Source organism: Ctenopharyngodon idella, chromosome 3 (genome assembly GCF_019924925.1).
Source record: "Ctenopharyngodon idella isolate HZGC_01 chromosome 3, HZGC01, whole genome shotgun sequence".
Lineage (NCBI taxonomy): Eukaryota > Metazoa > Chordata > Actinopteri > Cypriniformes > Xenocyprididae > Ctenopharyngodon > Ctenopharyngodon idella.
This window is the reverse complement of record NC_067222.1, coordinates 55453619-55474869: the sequence shown is the minus strand read 5'-3', so window position 1 is coordinate 55474869 and position 21251 is coordinate 55453619. Positions and strand designations below refer to the sequence as shown.

The 21251-nt window shown below is 38.5% G+C and overlaps 1 protein-coding gene across 3 annotated transcripts in view; it reads right to left on the bottom strand.

Moving 5' to 3' along the window:
• LOC127508751 (NACHT, LRR and PYD domains-containing protein 3-like) overlaps positions 1–21251 on the bottom strand; it is a 360258-nt gene that overhangs the window by 229247 nt on the left and 109760 nt on the right. The window lies entirely within an intron of this gene.

Here is a 21251-nt window from a genome sequence, read left to right as displayed (position 1 = left end):
TTGTTTACAAGTCATTTTTGCCCACAAAGCTTGGAATGCATGATATCATCAAATGCAACAAATAATCATTTAATAAATAATATATAAAATGTAATAAATAATCAAACAATCATACACATTCTACTATATACATATACACAATGTAGAGAGTTCAAGAAATTACAATTAGAATTCTCAACCGCTAGATGGCAACTGTGGCCCTGCTGAGACATGACTACTGGCAACGCGAGACTTGAAAGTTAGAGATCACTGTTGCTAGATCTCGAGATAAACTTTTCCGCCATTTTAATTACGTCGAACTGGCGAGAGCAAGCATCAACGTGAAAAATTATTTCCTGCTTTTGGTCTTGTAAGTATTTGTGTTTTTCGTTTTGATATGTTCATTTTCTTGGATTTCAAGACACTAGGGTTATTGCAAATTATCCAGCATACAGTCAACAAAGCACAACAATATACAGAACAGAACGTGTACATTCAAGCAAATTGCACAAACAATGAAATTCCCCAAGTATCCACCTTGTTGTTCTAATGCAACATGGTGGCTTAAAACATGTGATGTTTTTAAAGGGTTAACCCCAAAATGAAAACTCTTGTTCATCTTCGGAACACAAATTAAGATAATTTTTTTGACAGAATGCCGTAACATTTCCTTTCATAGACTGCCTGTGCAACTACCAATTTGATGCTTCAAAAAGTTCATAAAGAGATTGTAAAAAATAATCCATTTGAATTGAGTGGTTTACTCCAAATTTTATGAAGAGAATTGATTGTATGTTATGATAATTTAGGCTTTTACTTGCATGTGGATAGTAAGTTGATAATACTAGCTCAACTGAACCAGAATTACGTACAAGAACAAACATCTTCCTGAAGCGCAAACGTGCTGCATAATAGCCGTTAGGGCTGTGTATTGCCAAGAATCTGCCAATACGATACGTATCACGATACAGGGGTTACGGTACGATATACTGTGATATATTGCGATACTGTAAGAAAGGCGATACATTGCATTATTTCTTGTTTTTTTAGAAAAAAGAATGTAATTCTAGAAAGAAAACAGTCATGAAGAACACACCACCATTCATAAAACCTGACAAACAATTTTATTTTATGTAATCAATACAGTATCATTTGCATTTATATTACTAATCACTGCTTTGTGCAATCTAAGGGAAAATAGTAAAGTGACTGCAGGATTTTTTATGTGTATATGTTTTAAAGGTTCACAGTATAGCAGTTTTTAATTTCTAAACTATTGAACAACTAGTGCATAGTCCATTTCATGACTGAATGTCTGTTTATTTTATATGTAATACTGTAAAGATGCTTGCTTTAAAGCAGTCTAATGTATAAAGTGGATTTTTACATGGCCTATTCGGCAAACAACTGGCTCTTGGCGATCTCCTTAATGGTTTCTTTATAGTTGAAGCCAAAATGAGTCCACACTTCAGCTCTGTATGCAGCGGGAGTGGAATAATTCTATCGTCTTGTGAGCTGGGTTTGCTAATGCTAACGCTAGTGATGCACCTTTCGCTTATCCGGCTATGCGTCAGTTTACGTTCTGAGATAACGCTGACATCTAGCGGTTGGGTTTTATACAGTCTGTGTTTAAACCGAATACAAATCCACGAAACTTGGATGTAATTAATAAATATTGATAGTGTTTTTGAGAATCAATACAGTATCGCCAAACATAATATCGCAATATTCATGTGTATCGATATTTTCCTACACCCCTATCGGCCGGCGGATATATTGGGCTGTTTTTTGGCATTTTTTAATTAATCGGCATCGGCTGATTGTGCTGCAAATTAGGCCGATTAATAGGCAGGCGTGATTGCCATTCCACCGACATAAAGGACCAGTTATACTTAATTTTCCGCATTCCGCTGCATCTCACGCACATTTGAGCATGCAAGCCTTTCAAAGTATACTTCTTTGTCCGTGAACACGGAAAAATGGATTTAGTGGACTGCTGTTTTTAGGCTCACAAGTCACTCACACATGCCCTGTTGTACATGCGGACGGGGTGTGCAAGCCTTTAACCAGCTGTAGTTTAGGCTACAGGTAGGTGCGGGTACCAAAACCTGGTAACGGTTTTTCCAGCACTCAATGCAGTTATGAGCAGCAGGCTATGTGAAATGGGTGAACTCTTATTTTTGTTATCACTTAGATTATGGCTATTTGACTTACAGTATAGAAGCATGCTTGAGAATAGTTTTAGAAGGTGCTTAAAAAGTTGAGCCATGTATTATTATTACTATGAATTAGGCTACTACTAAGTTAATTTAACAGCCTAGATTTTTAATTACCTATTTAATATTTAACGTATAAATTATTTTTAATGCACTGATTGGAGAGGCTTGTGTTGTTCAATAAATATTTAATTTAAGCAAGCAAACTTCTTATTACTTAACTGCATCATATATCGGCCATTGACTGCCCTGATTTCTAAATATCGGCATCAGCCAGAGAAAAACCCATATCTATTGATATTCACAGTTCCCTTGTCTCCCGGACTCCATTTCCCATCATCCTCTTGTCTCCACACCTGCACTCACTTCCCTCATCATCTCCCCATCAGCACTCAGCACCTGCACCTGGACTTCATCATCAGCACTGCCTTTATAATGGACTCACTCCCGGTCCGTTCTTAATGTTATGTACTATGTGTTTGGTGTTCTCCTCCGTTGTTCATTAAAGTGCCTGTTATTGTGGATTTCCTTGTACTGCCTTGTCTCTACACCAGCGCCTGTAACACCTCTACTGCATTACACACGAGAATGAACCTCATTGATTACGCAGCACCTTTAAGCTTCCGGGAGAGGTTTGTTCTTGTGCTCCATCCATGTTAGGTTGAGCTTCAGCTTATGATCACTGATCAGTGTTTACATGCGAGTAAAATGAAATGAAATCTGTTCATCATAAAAAGCAATCTATTCTCTTTAGAAAATTTGGACTAAACCGCTTGATTCAAATGGATTATTTTTTACAATCTCTTTATGAAGTTTTTTAAGCATCAAAGTGGTAGTTACAATAGCAGTCTATGGAACAAAATCTGACAGCATTCTGTCATCAAAAAGATCTTCATTTGTGTTCTGAAAATGAAAAGTATTACTGTTTTGGAACAGGTAGGTGAGTAATTAATTACAGAATTTTTATTCTGGGATGAACTATCCCTTCAAGTATCTTTTACATGTTAATCAGAAATATATGTGGCCGTGACAATGAAGAGCTTAAAATTGTGGAAAAAGCCATTAATTAAATTGGTTATTAGACATTTTGATTTCTAATCATATTATGATAGTACTAGTCAGATGTTTTATGTGATAACAGTGATAAATAATCAAGTATAATGTTACTTTTATTATCATATTCAACAGTTATGGATCCCAAATACTTGAGAGAATGGCGTCGACTGAGAGGACGAGTTAATGCTCTTGCAACATCAAGTAGCAGCTTGGATGAATCTCAGTTACAAGGAGATGCATCTGGGAAGGGTCCATACATGGAAGGAGATATTTCTGGGGAGGGCCTGTCCACACAAGGACAATTGGTGAGGGGCCATCTTTGGAAGGAGATGTTGAAGAGGGTGCATCAGCTGGAGACTATGGATACAAGGAAACTGCAGATTCCAGTGACTCTAATACCGAGATTGATATTGATGATTCCAATGATATGCCATCATTACACAAAGATTTGGCTGAATGGGCAACAACAACAAATCAAACACATGCTTCGCTAAATAAGCTGCTTGGAATCTTAAGAAAACATGGACATACACTTCCAAAAGACAGCAGAACTCTGCTAGCAACCCCGTCAGGGTTTGAAATTAAGAATATATGTGGTGACCACTATACATACTATGGCTTGGAGCCGGGAATTCTCCATTACCTTTCCCAAAACCCATCATTTACAGGCAGTATAGACATTACTATCAATATAGATGGTCTGCCAATAGTCAAGTCCAGTAAAACACATTTCTGGCCTATTCTTGCAAAACTGGATAAGGCTGAGCCATTTCTGGTTGCTCTATACTATGGCAATAGCAAACCTGACCCTGTTCATGACTATCTTTGTGATTTAATTGAAGAATTGCAGATGCTTATGCAAAATGGTGTCCCACACAAAACCACAGTGCTCAAAGTAACACTGTGAGCATTCATATGTGATGCTCCAGCTTCACATAGAGCATATCTAAAGTGCATCAGAAGCCATAATGCTTTGCATGGATGTGAGCGTTGTTTGTCAGTGGGCACATCAGTTGAGGGAAGGGTTGTCCACTTAGATAAATTGTCTTGTGAGAAACTCACTGATGATAAATTCAGTCAGTTGCAGTATCCAAACCATCAGAAGGAATCTACACCTCTAGCCCAACTGGGGATAAAATGTGTCACACAGTTTCCTCTTGACCACATGCACCTCATTTTTCTTGGAGCAGTTAAAAGATTACTCACATTTTTGTTGCGATGCCCAGCTATTTGCAGGTTGCAAAAAGGGCAGAGTGAAAAAATCAGCCAGAAGTTGATACAGCTTAAAGGTGCGATGCCGGCCGAGTTTGCCAGGCAGCCAAGATCTCTCATTGAATTGGATCGTTGGAAAGCAACAGAACTACGGCCATTTCTGTTGTATACAGGACCACTTGTGTTGCAGGATGTGTTGTCTGTTGACCATTATCATCATTTCCTTTCATTATCAATTGGAATGTCTATTCTACTGGATGAAAATGATGCCAGAAGAGGACATTATCTCGAATATGCCCAAAACCTTCTGGAACATTTTGTAGATACCTCTTCTGAACTGTATGGGGAAACTTTCCCAACATACAACATCCACTCCATCAAACACATTGCTGATGATGTTTTCAACTTAAAGTGTTCCTTGAACGAGTTGTCCTGCTTTCCGTTTGAGAACCACCTTCAGTCCATAAAAAAATTGGTTTGAAATAGTAAAAATCCAGTTGTTCAGGTCACTAAAAGATTGGCTGAAAAGGCAAACACACAGGAACACATGAAGCAATGGAGGCGCAAACCGTACTCCATATCGACCAAGGCACCAAATTACTGCTTCATGTTGGAGACAGAGCAAATCGTGTTTGTGAGGGAAAAGAGGCAAGATGGAATGTTGATTGTGGATGTTATCGACCCAAAGGTCACAAAGCAACTATTTGATCTACCTTGCGAGTCAAAGCTGATTAACATTGTATATGTTGTGGAAAGTGACCTCAGCACAATGAAGAGGAAGCTTTTGGAGGCAAAGGATCTGCATAGGAAGGCTGTGTGTTTATCACATTCACAGGGATTTGCCATATTCCCCCTTCTCCATGTCTTCAAGGATTAACTGAAACTTGGTCCCATCTAATCTTTCTGGATGAGAATATTGCAGATGTCAGTTAATAAACAAGCACATATATGCCTATTGAATAAAATAAATAAGTTAAAAAAAAAAGTGTCATTCTTGTATTTGATTTATAGGACTGTCATTCATTCACTGTTTTTCATTGAGTGAAGATCACATAACAAATCTTTCATTTGTCCCATCCACAGGCCATTATGTCTCAAAGACTAAGGAATGCACCAAAAAAGAAAAGTTATGAAGACTACGTCCAAGGTTCGTTCAATTTTCACCTTTTCAGTTTCTGCTACAGTTTTGTTGATGCAGGTCAAAATCTCAGAATTGATTTGATAATACCATGGCAATATTGAAATTTATTTTAGATATGAGCTCATCTGAGTCCTTGCTGCCATCACCACCACCAAAGAAGCGCAAGGGTAGTTGTGCTGTTTATTTTGTTTGTAAAACTACTTAAAGTTTTAAGATGTGTTATAACAAGTTTGTATGCATTTAGATTTGTAACTAGGCTATTGTAATTACATCTTTTGTTATATTAAAGTTCATTGGATGACAATGGAACATATTTCAGGAGCAGTAACAATCCAAGTTCTGTGGTGTGTCAGTCAGTCTGCTGTGACTCTTCCATTGAATGCTTGTGCATAGGATAGGATTGCTTTAATAAACATTACCTTTTGCATAAAACCATCAGTGTTTACATTACAGTTACATGATTTAAAATTTTTGATATATTTCTTTCATGTTATAGTTGCCACTGAAAAAATTTGGTATGGCTGCCAAAGCTGTCACTGCCTCAGGTAAGCATAACATTATAGTACAATAATTATTTTGACAATGTCCACATTAGTTATTTTTAATTTGCCTGTTTTCCAGAATTAGGTTAAATATCTAATATAAGGTTTAAATGGGTTAGTTCATTAATCGTCCTTGTAAACAAGCAAGACAGACCTAAAGCTTAACTGCTCTGATTGTAGTGTCATTGCATGGCTGGCATTGGTGTGAGTGGGTGAATGATTGACAGGAATTCTTTATCAAGCACTTTGCTGTAACAAATTTTATTATTATAATTTTTATATTATTATTATTATTATTATTATTATTTATTTATTTATTTATTTATTTATTTATTTTTTTTGGGCTATTTCCAGCGGAAAACTTTTCTTCTCCACCATGTAAGACATACAATATAGACATAACTGTAAATTCAGTTTATTTTATGATGCTTTTCTGTATTCACAGGGTGTAGTTGGCTTGTATGCTGCACTTTCCATTCATTTCTCAATTCATTAAATATCAATTTGAATATACAGTATCTCACAGAAGTGAGTACACCCCTCACATTTTTTAAAATATTTTATTATATCTTTTCATGTGACAACACTGAAGAAATGACACTTTGCTACAATGTAAAGTAGTGAGTGTACAGTTTGTATAACAGTGTAAATTTGCTGTCCCCTCAAAATAACTCAACACACAGCCATTAATGTCTAAACCGCTGGCAACAAAAGTGAGTACACCCCTCACTCACCAAAGAGTTCTGTTTCTTGCAATAAACCCAAGAAATCCAGGTAGTGTAAAACATTATTAGCAATGTTTTTAAAAAATAAACCATGGAGATATTTTTCACTCTGTTTGATGAATGAAGAAATGAATGGAATGCGACAGAGCACTGTATATAAATTCAAATACTTTCTGTTTAGAGTACAATGATGCTATGAGGCCATATTTGTATTTGAATAACTTTTTTTTCCTTTGTAGGTACTCAACAAACACAACAAGTCATTCTTTCTCCAATCATTGAAAAAAGTAAAAATAAATTATCTAAATTAATAATGATACTACAGTTATTACAAGGAAGTATAAGTAGTTATAGCTGTAGTGGACAAACAACATAACTGATTACCAGTGCTAGACAACAGACACCTTCAAAGTAGTCCTAAGTTACATATTGGTATTTCATCTATTGCTCTTGTAAATGTCCCCTTTTTTGCAATTGTTCTATACAATTTAATACATATTGCTTCCCATGACTCTAAAGGCACTCCACAGTCTCTGGACTCTACAAGTATTGAAACACCCAAACGTGAGAAATTCTTTGATTATTATAATTTTTAGCCAAATTGCTTCAATCCTGAGAAGGCGTATTACATTCACTTGATAAATTAATGAGATAAGTCATTAATTCAGGAAAACAAGCTCTGAATTTCTGAATTAATGACTTGTCCTTCATTAATTTGTTAAAAAGATGCAATTTATTTTAATTTTTTCTGAGATGAATGCAATACGCTTCCAGACATTACTGATCTTTATTTATTTATTATCCTTTAACAGGGACAAAAAAGACATTCAGGAGACATTTTTTAGAATTGCCAACACACACCTCAACCCCAGTTAATGGTAATGGCTAAACAAAACAGATAAGTCAAGACACAGCATACCAGATATTTCATTTGGTGGTTAAATACTCCACTAGTAATACTGTCTAATGTCATTACAGCTACCAGGAATCAGCGCCAATCGTCCAGGACTCCACAAGGCAGAAATGCCCAAGGTTAGTATGGACATGTTTTGCCAGTGTTCAGATGCTGATGTGAATATTCCAAATGGCAATAAATTCATGCTTCATTACAGTGACCGGGACTTGGCGCCAAACTGACAACACACCACAAGGTAACTCTGAAGACGACATAGGCCTACCTGAAATTAATAAGGTGGTTAAATACTCCACTAGTAATACTGTCTAATGTCATTTCAGCGACCGGGAATCAGCGCCAATCGTCCAGGACTCCACAAGGCAGAAATCCCCAAGGTTAGTATGGACATGTTTTACATGTTAAACACAGTTCAGACAGAACCATTTGGCAAGTTACTTGAGTTTATTGAACACAATTTATCTTTGGCGGTGTGGTTCCTTATGGGGGTTCTTGCTCCAAAATTAATTGAACATACAAGAGCTTTAACATTAACCCCCTGGAATCATCAACTTGGAAATATATCGACAATTAAGACACTTAGTAATGTCTTTAAAAGCAAACAATTGGTAATCATGTAGATGTGGCAGTGGGACGTCTATACTGTAGCTTGGTTATGAGGATAAGTGTCTCTCAGCAGTGAGGTCCATACTAGCCGGGACTTGAAAGCCTTAGTGATCTGAAACAAAAGAAGACGACAACCAGAAGGTGCACAGTAATATGCTCATGCTTATAATGGGTAGGAAGGGAGGGTTGCGAGCAGTTTGAGCATACTTACCGAGCAGTAATGCCACGCATATATGTCCCGTGTCTAATAGGAGAATGGTAGTGATTGGAGCGATTGACAGCTGACCGCATCAGCTGGTCACAGCACTATGCCTACGTGGCCTGACTGAACTAACGCTGCGCTCGATTTTGTGTTCATAGTAATAAGGAATTGTGGCAGAAACTTCTGAAGGTTAATGTTTATAGGAAGTACCATGTACATTGCAGCAGTGTGTCACAAGAAATAAAATGCAATATCCAGTACTTTTTCAACTTTTACTGAATGGAAATGGTTGAAAATTCAGAGGGCAGCAGAACTACTGTCCCCCAATTTGTCAGGGGAATTATGTTTTTCAAACTGCGTATCTATTACATGTGTTTGCTTGCTCCTTTTTTTTTTTTTTTTTTAAGAAAAACGAGACAAGTTCCCAATGTCAGACAAAAGTAAGTATCAATTTATTGTTGCAAAAAATATTTTTGGATTTTACTGAATCACGACCATGGGGTTAAATAAGGATTCTCTACTTTCTCTTTGACCTTCTGGGGTGCGCTTCCTGAAAGCATTGTTAGCCAACTAACATTGCAAGTTCTGTCGTTACTTACATAGTTCAACGATTTGGTGTTTCCCGAAACCATAGTTCACACGAACGTTCGCAAAATACATCGCAAACTTGTGTGGTTGGAACGACAGCTCTCGAGCTGTAGTTAGAAGCATAGTTTCCTGTTTTATGACATGTGGACTTAATAAATCGTTATCTCGAGCAAAATAAGCAAGCTGACACTAAGTACAATGTATATCTTTTATTTCAAATATATACAAATGTCATTTATACATTTTAGTTGGTCAAGAGATTTAAAGCACCTTTTTTGGAGAGTGCGCATGTGTGTACGTGCTCTAGTACGCAAAAACAAGCATTTGATTTAATCTGGAAATAAAGCAAAATAACTGAGGAAAATGAGAATTAGTCCTCTAATGCCATGTCCGTAATTTATAGCAGACTATCTAGTAATAATTCGATCTTAAACGGATTCATTTAATGAAGTTATTTCTCACCACCTGTGTGATGTCATTCACCAATGTGGTTGAACGACAGGTTTGCCGCAATACGGTTTTGGAAAATAGTCGTGACTAGCTAGTTGATTTGTTCTATGATGCATCGTGCTATGGTATTTCTGCAGTGAGTTACATTGTTGTTCGGGAAATGCACCCCTGGTTGATATCTGGCCACGGTACTTCTCTTTGTCTCATAGATGAGGAGGCAAGAGATTTGAGTTCAAATTGTCATACAAACTTTTTGTTATGGATGTATTGGAGTGGTCATACATCAGTATTGTAATGTAATCTTTGATGGTATTTTAAAGGAACGCAATGCCTTTGTTGTATTTAGGATTCCAAAGAAAAGTGCTGACGCAGCTTTTAGAAATTAAAGAAGAGCTCAGAAGAATTGGACAAAGCGTGGAACCAGACACTGTGTTCCACCTGTCTACTTTGGCCACTGAGGAGGAGTTCCGATAACTGAAAGGCAGTTGGAAAGTCGGGATATCCGGGCAGCAATGGTTAAAAAAAAAAAACACACATTCCAGAGCAACTTTTCCTCAGATCATTGACAGTCCATTGTTTATTTGAACTATAATATTGAGTTTATGACTGAACTATGGCTTGTTGCATACAGAGAGAGCATAAGCTTGTACAAGTTAAATAACATTAAGTTACAAATTGATTTTATAATAAAGCTTAAAGCTGCTGTCTGTAACTTTTTTATGTTCAAAATTTACAAAAACTATATAATTAGGATGTACAACATAAATCAATTTTCCAAACCGTGTTTTAGTCTTATCCTGAATCATTATGGTACACCTATAATAAGTGTTAATATTCGTACTATTTTAGACCGGTCTTGTAGGTACCACTGTGGAGTAGCACAGTACCTGCTTGACTCGTCATAGACATAAACAGAGAGAAGTAGCTCCGGCTTCAATGTTCTTCTGCAAGATGCATGCAGTTCTGTTAATTAACCACTACAGCACCAAAAGTGAAGGACCGCAGCTTTAAAAAGCAAATTATTTAAACTGGCAATATATAATTAGCAACTATAAAAAGTATCTAACATTATTACAATAGTGTAAATAGCTCAGATGTGCAATGCAGCATTAAAACCTAAACGGAACACAGAATGTAACAAAAGAAACAGTAGGTGTGAATGTATTAGTCCATGTACAGTTGAGGTTAAAATGTACTGGGCTACTTTTTAGTTACAGCAGCTATCGCTGTGTTGTAATTGAGTCAGTTGTGCCAGACAATTATTGAGACAGAGACAGATTGTGGGGGCCACATTAGGAAAAAAGCTATTTCTCAGTCTTGAGGTGCAGGCCGTCAGTATGCTGAAATAACGAGTTTTTTTAGTGTTAGTGATGGAAAACTGGCAGGTCAATGGGCATCAACGTTTAAGGTTGGTAAACACGGTTTTTAACATGAATTAATAATGAACTGCACTTATACAGCATTTTTTAATCTTTGTTAATGTTAATTTCTACATTTACTAATACATTATAAAAAAAAAAACATTGTTAACATTAGTTAATGCAGTGTGAACTGAGATGAACAATGGACAACTGTATTTTCATTTACATTAAAAAGAATAGTAAATACAGTAAAAAATGTGTTGCACATGTTTAGTTCATGTTAGTTAATACATTACCTAAAGTTTAACTAATGAACGTTATTGTAAAGTTTTTCTGTACTCTGAGGCATAAAATACTACATGCCAAGTACTGACATTTGCTTGTGTTATTCAGGTGTCAAAGTTGTGTAAAACTGGTGGGAAAAACCCCAAAGATAGTGCCAGATGGATGTTGGACAGGTAAAGCCTATAAAATGTGCAACATTAATTAAACATTGTGGTGTAAATACTAAATAATAATAATAAAATAAGTCTTTCATGTGGTCACAACGCAAATCAGAAATGTACAAAACATTTCTTTTACCAGTCGTTTTTATATGTCAGTCTTTGTCTGCAATTGTTAACCACCCTAAATTGTATTATATTTTAGGGTTTTAAAAAATTCTCTGATGGCCAAATTTAATATGAAGGGGGGTGGACTAATGCGGAAGGAGGCTTTCGAGGGCACAGCATTGTTCTCTGTCATTTAGAGGTATGTGGGTGCGTGCAAACAGTGACCTGACAACTTATCTGTTTTTAGGCTGAACAGTGATACACAAAATATCTTTTTTTTTTTTCTTTTTCTTTTTTTTCTTTCTTTTTTTTTTTTTTTAAAGAACTGGTTGAATCATTTCTTTTAATGTGACATCAGGCTATATTGATATAAATGCTTTGAAAAATATATCAATATATTTTTAAAAACTATTGACCAGCCCTAGTGTGCATCTAAACAAAAGAGAATGACTCCCTGTCAAAATTAGTGTAATTAAAGTAAAAAACTTAAATTTGTTGGAAATAAAACCAACAATTGTTAACCTTTTTTTGTTTTACTTTTGTCATTGTTTTATATTATTATTATGTTAAGTTGTAAATTGTTCCTTTTTTTAAGTTTATTTGTAAAATTGAATTTTCCTTATGTTTTTATAATTTTGTATTATCTTGAGTTCTTTTTCTAAATAAAACCTTTTATATTTCATTTGTTTGGATGGACTGTCATTTATGAGAACCTGTTATTTAAGTGAACAGAATCCTTTAGCCATTATTTTGTTGTCTATTACATGTATAGATAGTCATTCATTAGCTGTATATTTGATGACTAGTCTATTCATGGGTTATGGTTAGACGTCTATTAGATTTTCACTGACAGCCCAAATTCATCCTTGTTTTAGCCTAGACCCATATTCACTGTTTATTAGACACAAATATGTAGTCATCTAGTAGCCGTCTAATTGATGACTAGTCTATTGTTGGGTTTTGGTTAGACGTCTATTAGATTTTCACTGACAGCCCAAATTTTGCCTCATTTTAGCCTAGACGGCTGGGCTATGTTTTGACGGCTATTAGACGTCTATTAGACATAAAATTGCTTGCTGGGAACTCTGATAGAAAGTCAGCAAATTCTTTGATAAAGTCTGTATGGTGGCCTGTATACAGTAGCCAGCACAAATGTCAACCTACATAATGTTACGTAAAGTACCATCACTTCGAAGGAATTATATTTGAAAGACTTTTGACTAATACTGTAAATATTTCTATAGATTACAGCAATCCCCTTTGCCTTTCTGACGAGGATTGTGTCGATAATCATAACCTTGAGGACTAGACTCATTTAAAGTATTCATCCAGTTTTAGCCAAGTTTCTGTCAAACACAGCACATCTAGATTATTATCTTTGATAATATCATTAACAATAAGTGATTTTGAAGAAAGGGATCTAATATTTAACAACCCAAGTTTTATCATTTGTTTAGCATTATTACCTCTATTTTTTATTTGTTGAACAACTAAAAATTTAAAAATTAAATTTTTACCATTAAATGGGTTTGGAAGTTTTTTGTTTTTACTAATTCGGGGTACAGACACAGTCTCTATTTGAAAATATCTAGGTGTAAGAGTTTCTATGTGTTGGGAGTTATCTGAATTTTCTGACTTCTGTAACGTGAGGCAGCTAGCAGACGGTCGGTTTAGCCAGTCTGTCTGCTTCCTGACCTGGACCCCAGTTTGTCATGTTTCAGCTCTAAGACTATGTGCCATATTACTAGAGAGAAGAGCAGCACCATCCCGGGAGGGATGAATACCATCTCTTTTCAACAGGTCAGGTCTGCCCCAAAAACTTTTCCAATTGTCTATGAAACCTATATTATTTTGCGGACACCACTTAGACAGCCAGCCATTGAGTGATGATAATCTGCTATCTCATCACTCCGACGAACAGGAAGGGGGCCAGAGCAAATTACTTCTCCTGACATTGTACTTGCGAGTTCACACACCTCTTTAATGTTAATTTTAGTGATTTCCGACTGGCAAAGTCGAACATCATTAGTGCCGACGTGAATAATAATCTTAGAGTATTTACAATTAGCATTAGCCAGCACTTTTTAAATTTGCTTTGATGTCAGGTGCTCTGGCTCCTGGCAAACATGTGACTATGGTGGCTGGTGTCTCTATTTTCAAGTTCCGTGTAATAGAATCGCCAATAACTAGGGCACTTTCAACAGGATTCTCAGTGGGTGCGTCACTGAGTGGGGAGAACCTGTTTGATGTTCTAATCGGAACGGAAGAGTGGTGTTTTCCACGGCTAGGCCGCCTCACCGTTAACCAAGTGCCCTGCTGCGCGGGCTCTACAGCCGGAACCGAACAACCCTGCCAACACACCCATGTGGGGCCCATAAGGGTTGGATATGGGCTGGTGAGTTAATTTTTTCCGGGGGTTCCATGGTGGCCCCATGTGGGCAAGCCCAGATGGGCTGAAGTTGGGCTTCACATGGGCAACCCAGGTTTCTCCCATCTGGGGCCCACACTACCTGGGCCCCATGTGGGCTGATCATGGGCCCCTGCTATTCTACCCATAAGGGTAATAACCATTATTATTATGGGCTAACAAATTCAGTTTTGGGACTTATTTTACAGTCAGCCCATACAGTTCTTTAACCCTGTTGTGTATTTTGTTAACTCTGTTTATTTAACTACATTTCCCATAATGCACGTTGTTACATGTGTTTTCTGGAAATGTTCCGGGGTTACCTGTCTGACACGTGAGTAAACGAAACAGTCACGTTAAGTGTGTGAGTGTGTGTGTGTCATCCTTGCCTGCATGCGCCGTTGTAATCTCCTAAAAAGATACAATAAAGTGGCGACGAGGATCTCGTTATTCCGCGTGTGTTGTGAAGATGCGGAAATGAAGCGGCTTGACGGCGAGATCGCTGAAAAACGCGAAATAATACGAGTCTGCTGCTAATCCACGTCTGGGCTGGAAAAAGGGGGAGGAAAGACAACGATTCAGATAAGTGACTGAATTGATTGTTAAACGACAGAGAACGGCAAAAATGGCATCAGTTTTTGGAAATATGGGTCCTTTTGATGAAAGCAGTGAGCAGTGGAGCTCTTACACAGAAAGATTTGAGTACTTTGTAGCAGCGAATGCTATTACTGAAGAGATAGTTGTACCCACATTTTTAAGTGTGATGGGTCCAAAGACATATACACTACTGCGTAACCTCCTGCAACCAGAAAAACCTGGAGAGAAAACTTATGATCAAATAGTGAGCACTCTTAAAGCGCATTTCTCCCCAAAGCCCTTAGTAATTGCAGAGCGATTTCGGTTCCACAGACGAAATCAGCTAGAAGGGGAAACTGTGACAGTGTTTGTAGCAGTGCTAAAAAAATTAGCTGAACACTGTGAATTTGGTGATGTACTCAACGATACACTTCGGGACAGATTGGTATGCGGACTCCGCTGCGAGGGCATACAAAAAAGGCTGTTAACCGAGAGCAACCTGACACTACAAAGAGCAATTGAGCTGAGTGTGTCTATGGAATTGGCTGCTAAGGAAGCCCAGCAATTGAGCTCAAACAGTAAAGTGTACAAGATGGAGACTGAAAAACAAACTGAAAATAAAGGCCCATGTTTCCGTTGTGGTAAGACTGGACACTCACCTGTTTCATGCTGGTTTAAGGATATGGAGTGCCGCAGCTGTAAGAAAAAGGGACACAGTAACCAGAAACCAGTATTCAGAAGGAAACAAAAGAAACGTGTATTTGCAGTCGGGCAGGAAAACAAAGAGGGTATGGACACATCTGATGAGGAATTTCTCTTGCATGTGCTCACTGTCGCAGGTAGAACCAAGGCTTATAAGGTCACAGCGCTGCTGGAAGGACAACCAGTGAAAATGGAGATCGACACTGGTGCAGCTGTGTCGCTGGTGTCGGATGCGATATACCGCGAAATACTGAGCCACCTGCCACTCAAACCACCTGATGTGGTTCTTAAAACTTATACTGGGGAATCAGTGACCATGAAAGGGCTCACCCAAGTAACAGTTGAACTGAATGGACAAACAAAAAAACTGCCATTGTATGTGGTCGTGGGTGATTACCCCTCGTTGATGGGACGTTCCTGGCTGGAGCAACTCAAGGTGGAATGGCCGGCCATACATATGATGACACCTAAAACATTGGACCTTGAAGGTGTTCTTCAAAAACACACTGAAGTTTTCAAACAGGAGTTAGGCAGCATGGAAGGAATCAAAGTGAAATCGACTGTGGAGCCGGGAAGCCAGCCAAAGTTCTTAAAGTCCCGGCCCCTGCCATATGCACTCAAACCTAAAGTAGAGGCGAGCTTAGCTGAACTTGTGAAGAATGGTGTGCTGGAACCAGTCAGTGTGAGTAAGTGGGCAACACCTATTGTTCCAGTTATAAAGAAGGATGGAGGCATAAGGATCTGCGGCGATTTTAAAGTCACTGTAAATCCAGTGTTGTCAGCAGAACAATACCCCTTGCCTCACATTAATGACCTTTTTGCTGGGCTGACAGGAGGACAAAAATTCAGCAAAATCGATCTCAACCAAGCATAACTACAGATGCATGTGGAGGAACAGTCCAGAGAACTTCTCACCATCAATACTCACAAAGGCCTATTTCGTTACAAACGCTTACCGTTCGGAATTACTTCGGCTCCATCCATTTTTCAGCGAGCGATGGATCAGATTCTTGCAGGGCTTCCAGGAGTCGTGTGTTATCTAGATGACATTCTAGTAACTGGCACGGATGAAGAGTCGCACTTACAGCACCTGGATGCTACCCTCGAGAGACTGAAAGAATACGGATTGAGAGTGCGCAAGGATAAATGTGAATTTTTCCAGTTTTCAGTTGAGTACCTAGGCCATGTTATTGATGCCTCTGGTCTGCATACATCCCCATCCAAAGTTAAGGCCATCGTAGATGCTCCAGTGCCCAAAAATGTCAGCCAGTTGCGGTCTTTCCTCGGCTTACTTAATTATTATGGGCGTTTCATCCCAAATATCGCTACGCTGCTGAAACCTCTGCACAAATTGTTGTGCCATGAGAATAATTGGAAGTGGACCTCTGAATGCCAGGAGTCATTCATAAGATCAAAGGAGACACTTTTAAGGTCAAATGCCCTCACTCATTTTGACCCTGCTCTTCCTATCCAGCTGGCCTGCGATGCTTCCCCATATGGTGTGGGAGCTGTCTTGTCCCACATCATGCCTAATGGTCAAGAGAGGCCAATCGCGTTTGCTTCCAGGAGTCTGAGCAAAGCAGAAGCAAACTATGCTCAGATTGAGCGAGAAGCATTGAGCATTTTGTTTGGAGTGCGTAAGTTCTATCAGTATATTTTCGGAAGGAAGTTCACGTTGCTGACCGATCATCGCCCACTCACTGCAATTTTTGGCCCACACCATGGCATTCCATCTCTTGCTGCTAGTAGGATGCAAAGGTGGGCTTTGTTGTTATCTGCTCACACCTATGACATCAAGTACCGGAAGTCGGAATTGCATGGGAATGCGGACGGTCTGTCCAGATTGCCTCTCACAGACAGGGTAAAGGAGGCACAGGTGGCTGAAATTTTTTACTTCAGCCAGGTGGAAAGGGCCCCAGTAACAGCTGCGCAAGTACGCAAGGGCACACGAAATGACCCTGTCCTGTCAAAAGTCATGGATATGGTCATGACAGGCAAAGGGGAGAGCGATGACCTGGAGCTAAAACCATACGTCTCTCGACGTCATGAACTTTCAGTGCAGTCAGGCTGCTTTTTGTGGGGAAGGAGAGTGATTATTCCCCCGGCTTTGCGTAAGCCAGTGCTTAAACAGCTGCATGTAGGACACTGTGGAATGGTCCGCATGAAGGAGATTGCTAGGAGCTACTTCTGGTGGCCAGGAGTGGATGGCCAAATTGAGGAAAAAGCAAGGACGTGTACCTCATGCCAGCGCATACGTAATGTACCACAACTTGCACCGCTGCACCCGTGGGAGTATCCTGAAAAACCGTGGCATCGCATTCATGTTGATTTTGCAGGCCCAGTCGAGGACAAAATGCTGTTAGTGGTCATGGATGCACACAGTAAGTGGCCTGAGGTGGCCATTATGAAATCTACCTCAGCTGAGAAGACAATTGAGAAACTGGGAGAATTTTTCAGTAGATTTGGATCACCAGTGCAGCTTGTCTCAGATAATGGCCCCCAATTTACATCCCACGAGATGGCCACATTTCTACTAGCAAATGGTGTACAACATATCACGTCATCACCCTACCATCCTGCAACAAATGGGTTAGCAGAAAGGTTTGTCCAAACCATGAAACATGCCTTGAAAGCTTCTCTCGGGCAGGGCACATTTCATCAACGCCTTCATAGCTTCTTGCTGTGCTATCGCAGTACTCCGCACGCGACTACCAAAGTGTCGCCAGCGTATTTGTTGTTCAACAGAGAGCTCAGAACAAGCTTTGAGCTGCTTAAACCAGCAACACTCAAAGAAACTGTCTTGCGGCAACAAAAGAGTCAGGTACAGCGAAGGAACCTGCGAGCCAAGGACAGAACCTTTTCAATAGGCTCACCAGTGCTGGCCCGGAACTATGGCAGTGGTCCGAAATGGGTTCCGGCTACTGTGGAGGCCCAGACGGGCCCAGTGTCGTATAAGGTCAAGACTGCTGGCAATCTTTCCTGGAGGAGACACACTGATCAGTTGCTGGGTGGAGCCAGCACAGTCACAGATCTTCCTGAATTTACTGATGTCACCGAGCAAATAGATGACAGTTTGCCAACTTCAGTAGTACCCACCACTGAGCCTATCATGACCTCAAATTGTCCATTTGTTAAGGAATCATCGTCACCAGTTGTTCCGACAGAAAATGGAAACTCAATAGGTCGCCGGTATCCAGTAAGGGAGCGGCGTCCACCTCAGCGTTTATTGGATTACACTTAGTTAGGGGCTATCCTTATTGCTTCGGGGCAGAATAATCCCCTAAGGGTAAGCTAGGGTCTGAGGTAGTCTACCCTCATTCCCAGGGAAATAGTTGTGTTATTTTATATAAAAAAATTCAACATGAAAGACTCAATGTTCTGAGTTAAAAAAAAAAAAGAAAAAGAGATGTCTATGTTTATAGATATGTTGAAAAGGGAAATTGAATTTTATAAATTCATGACTTCAGTTGGCACAGTTTAATTTGTAATCTTTGTGTTATACCTCAAAGAGTAAGAGGGGAGGAAATGTTGTGTATTTTGTTAACTTTGTTTATTTAACTACATTTCCCATAATGCACGTTGTTACATGTGTTTTCCGGAAATGTTCCGGGGTTACCTGTCTGACACATGTGAGTAAACGAAACAGTCACGTTAAGTGTGTGTGTGTGTCATCCTTGCCTGCATGCGCCGTTATAATCTCCTAAAAAGATACAATAAACCCGTGTTCATATTTTTTTACACAGCCAATATTACCGGGTCTGGTGGACCCACCACATTATTAGGCTTTTAAATCAATACAGCCATAACAATTCATGTAAAAAATACTTAACAGATGTTTACTTTAGCTCAATTACCAATGATATATACATCATGGTTCATATACGCCATTTACCCCTGTGAGATTGCATTTATGATCGTTTTTGTTTTTTTGTGAGAAACCAAGGAAATTCAATTAAAAAAAAAAAAAAAAAAATAGAAAAGATTTTATCATTATTAGTGATTATTTCTTAGAACTTAATCAGAATAGGTGAAAGTGCTTGAAATGTAACAATTTTGTAACTTTGTGTGGGAATAGCAGGTGCAGATAGACAACATTCCCGCACACAGACACCTACACTCAGACACGCACACATACACGTGCACAGACACACAGATGCACAGACACTTGGATACACACACACACACACACAGCAGGCCCAGTTAGGAGGACACAGTTAAGTTTCATAGCACCTACAATTATTACACTCAGGTCCAGTAGACCCGAACACCTCATACGTAATAGGTGTGTGTGTGGGGGGGGTATTTATTTATAATAAATAGCATATTTTTTCTTTTAGCAACCTTTAAAACGGGTCCCACAGACCCAAACACCTTGGGTTAAACAAGCTACAATAACAACAAGACCAGTAATACAATTAATTACCTTTTTATTTAAGTAAAATTAAGAAAAACATTAAGAAAACTCTCATTAAGAAAACTTTTGCTCAGTGTTCCCTCACTGTTATAGACAGGATTAGCTACTTTTCACCTCAAATGAACCTGAAGCCTGAAGTCCATGTTGAGGGGTTGCCTGTCGGGCCTGTCTATTACCCCCCGGTCCCTAGCACCAATGATCCACTTGGAGACCGCCTTCTCTGCATCTTTACGGGTGATTTGGCTGGTCATGGCATTTTTCTTTAAGCCTCCTGCAAGAAACAAATATAACAGTCACTTACTTTATATGTGCCCACACAACTCTCAGCCAGGACTATAAAGACAACTATGTAAAGAAAAGTGCTATATAAATTAAGATTATTGGGCAATTCCATGCAAAGGTCATCTTTACCATGAAAAAAAAAAAAAAAAAGTTTTTACCAAAAGAACAAAACCTTTTTTAAATTATCCATTTAGGTCTGTATTATACTGCATTAATGTGCTCTAACAGAAATTTTAAGAAAATTGCCATGTTTATCCACAATATATGAGGTAAGCAACAATGCTTAAATTAAATTTTCAACCAACCATATTTCATGCTTTCAAAAAGGGATCAAAGACCCCCCTTTTTTAAACTTTATTTTAACAGTAAGCATTGTGTAGAAAGACAGAGGCATGCCTGAGAAATAAATACACTCATTTTGTCATAACAGCACTGCCTGTTGAATTTATAAGGGCGGGAATAAAGAGGGCAGGACGCTTCAGTGCTCTGTCACGTCCGTAACGTTTTAACAATTAAGTTTATGTCATATAACAATTATAAATGCAAATAACTTGAAACTTTATATGCAAAGCTAAATTATGTTTATGCTTATTAGGATCAACAATTCATTTCACTACGTTGCTCTGAACAACCATAATAAGCGTTACGGACGTGACCGTTACGGGCACTTCATATTAAATCCTATGACTTTGCTTCTTTATTGCTGTGATCTGTTTCAGGCTTACCGTATATCAGAACATATCCAATAGTCACAACACTCTTTGTGCTTTGTTAGTTTTAATATGAAAAAGGTTCAACTTTCAAATTCAGTCAATTTTATAACAAAATTTAAACAATAGATGTCGCTCTTTAATAGCCTATAGCCTACGGAGCGTGACAGATTAGCTACTGCAGCGCCTCAGATCAAGCGGATCAGCCGCACATGAACCGATCTTCTCTTCCTCTTGCCAGTTACAGAACAAAATATGAACATCAAAAGGTATATGATACAGTACAACTTATAGAAGAGCATTGTGTCTCATAGGACACTTCCCTCAGATGTCGTGTTTTTACCTATTGGTTAAAAAATGAATATCCTATTGATCACAATCCACGCGATCAAGCTGATAAAATAAAAATAATAAGATTGCAATAATTTTGACTTGAAATAAAGTTTGATCATTTTGACTCAAGACTCCGCTCTAAACTGTGAAAACTAGCCGAAATCCGTGTGATCATTTAGACGAAACATAAAACTGACATGTTTGCGACTGTAGCCTATGTCAATCGGTTCACCTGACTGTGGGGAAAACATGCGATTTTAAACTGCTTTATGATAAACATTAATA